Source organism: Montipora capricornis, chromosome 12, assembly GCF_036669925.1.
Source record: "Montipora capricornis isolate CH-2021 chromosome 12, ASM3666992v2, whole genome shotgun sequence".
Lineage (NCBI taxonomy): Eukaryota > Metazoa > Cnidaria > Anthozoa > Scleractinia > Acroporidae > Montipora > Montipora capricornis.
Window position 1 is genome coordinate 7,567,892 of NC_090894.1, and position 2,500 is coordinate 7,570,391.

The window sequence follows — 2,500 nt, forward strand, 5'->3', positions numbered from 1 at the left end:
GAAACGAGAGCATAATAGCTTTTGTTATGGCTAGACCAGAGTATGAGTGTCTATTTGTGGATGTAGGCACAAACGGACGAAAACCAGACGGCCATGCACGGCATCCGGCGTTGCTCTCTAAAGAAAGCCCTAGAGAGCTGTGACAACCCTTTGAATATACCTCCCCTTCGCCCACTGCCAGGGGCTACAAAGCCAATTGCCTTAGTTCTTACAGGGGATGAGGCCTTCCCTTTGTCCAAACACATGCTTAAGCCCTACCCTAGAAGAAATCTGACGGTCGAGGAAAGGATAGCCAACTACCGAATTTCGAGAGGACGAAAAATATCTGAGAACATTCTTGGTATTCTGGGAAATAGATGGCGTTGTTTTCGGGCTCCCTTTTTGCGGCAACCCGAAAAGGTGCAGCAATCACTATGGCTATACTTAACGCTTCATAACTGGCAGCTACGAAACGACAGAGCAAGTCGCAGCATCTACTGTCCTCCGACACTGATCGACAGAGAAGATCCGAATGCACGGGAGCTTATTCCCGGGTCTTCGATAGATGATCTTCCTCCCGAGTCTCTTCTGCCATTGCAGCCAGCTTTGGTTCACAATTACACCAGTGAAGCTAAAGAAATGCGTCAGGAGTTCACACGGTGGTTTAGTGATGAGGGAGATGTTGAATGGCAGCGACGAATGTGTGGACTGTAAACGGAATTTCAACACACTTGCAAGCAAGTGATATAGTCACTGAAGTTACAGCTTGTGGCTAAAATGTGGTACTCCTTGAACTGTTAGCTTGATGTCCTAACAAGAGAGCTTCACTTTTTTCACCAAAAGTAGAGAAAACTGGCATTCATTGGCCACAAGTGTTAAGATCCTAAATTTAAAAAGGGGCTCTTTAGCTTAAAGGCCCGTTTAAACACAATTTCTTCTGTAACCGTAGACAAAACAGAACTGTTCACAGCCAAACGTACTAAGCTAGACTTGCCGCAAGTCGACCTCACGATAACCCCAGAAGAAAATGTTTCGGCGAGCGAATCGTGATTTTTCGTACGCGAAGTGAATGAGCGAGCGACGAAGTCGCGAGAGGTCGTTACCACCAAAAACACAAGAATTTTAATCGATTCAAACAAAACAGAATTGTTTTACTCATTGTCTACAAGATAGCACACTCAATTAGTAAGTGATCCAACCAAAATACAAACAGTTCAGTCTTCTTTATCAGAATAAAACAGGCTAAACAAAAACAATTCAGACCAATCATAAATGAAATAATGACCTATGTCAATGGGGAACATGAAACTGTTCAACAATCAAGTGAAATTGCGATTAGCCCAGCTTTCACTCGCAAACGATTCAGACAAACTCAAAATGAGACAGCTCTCAGTGCTTGAACAGCGCGTTGTAATGTCGAATGATTTAGCCCAACATCAAACGGCGCAGCGATGCATGGAACTGATTAGCTTAGTTTCAAATGGTTGAGCACGATATCAAGTGACATAGCATTGCGTGAAATAGCTTAGCGTAAAATGTCGAAATGATTCAACCAAATGAGAAACAGAACAGGTCAACAATAAATCGCTCAGCCTTGCATCAAAAGATTCAAAGGTATATCAGATGGTTTAGTTAAACAATGAATAGTCGAACATATTGCGAATAGCTTACAGTATCGTGGAATGGTTTAGCTTGGCAACCTAGGTTGAATTCAATTTGCCGTTTATTCCATTTTAAAGTATAACAACTTTTTCGCATTGTAACTTAGGCACTGCTAATCTGTTTTTAAATGGGTTGTCCTAGAGTGCAGAGGTGAAACTGAGGATTTGTTGGGCTTTTAAACCTTTGTCATTGCTTTAATAAATGTTTTTTTTTTTTTTATCCACCATTCAATTTTCTTACAAACAGAAGGGGAAACCCTTGATGAATTTTAAGCTCACAGTCCTTAAAATGCAACGTTTCTTCAACTACATGTACGCTTCTCCCTCCCCTTTCAAACAACGTACAAGGACTTAACTATGGAAACATTCCTTCTGAAAATACGACACTATTAACATGGAACTCAATTTGACAAACTGTGCATAGAAATTGTGTCAAAACATGGTCATTAAAACTGATGGAAGGAACGTCTTAATTGTAGCGTGTTAATTAAGCATGATCAATGTCATTCTTCGTGTGACTAAACACTGCATCAGGCTTACGTTTAGACTTTCAAAAAGTCCTTCGTCTAGATACGCGCGGAACGAAGGACTTTTCATACTTGATTGGCGTCAATTTAGCGACCCAAAAACGGGTCGCTGAGCTAGGCCAATCAGAGTAGTCCTCGTTGACCCCAGGGGATAGAGTTGTCAATCAAAATTTGCCACACGCAGTGAAGCGTGATTTTCAAACATGCTACTAAGGCCACCGGATGTTCCAAATTACGCGACCATCAGAGGAAAATAATTGAAGAATATCTGTCCTGCATAGATCAGTTTGTGTCTTCTCCAACCGGAGCTGGGAAAAGTCTGACCTTTGAACT

At 41.8% G+C, this 2,500-nt stretch overlaps 1 protein-coding gene and 1 pseudogene across 1 annotated transcript in view; both read left to right on the forward strand.

Annotated features, from left to right (window-relative positions):
* Positions 1-1,796, forward strand: part of LOC138027389 (uncharacterized) — a 3,041-nt pseudogene extending 1,245 nt beyond the window's left edge.
* The window catches only part of LOC138027007 (protein c-Fos-like), a 24,638-nt gene that overhangs the window by 8,025 nt on the left and 14,113 nt on the right, over positions 1-2,500 (forward strand). The window lies entirely within an intron of this gene.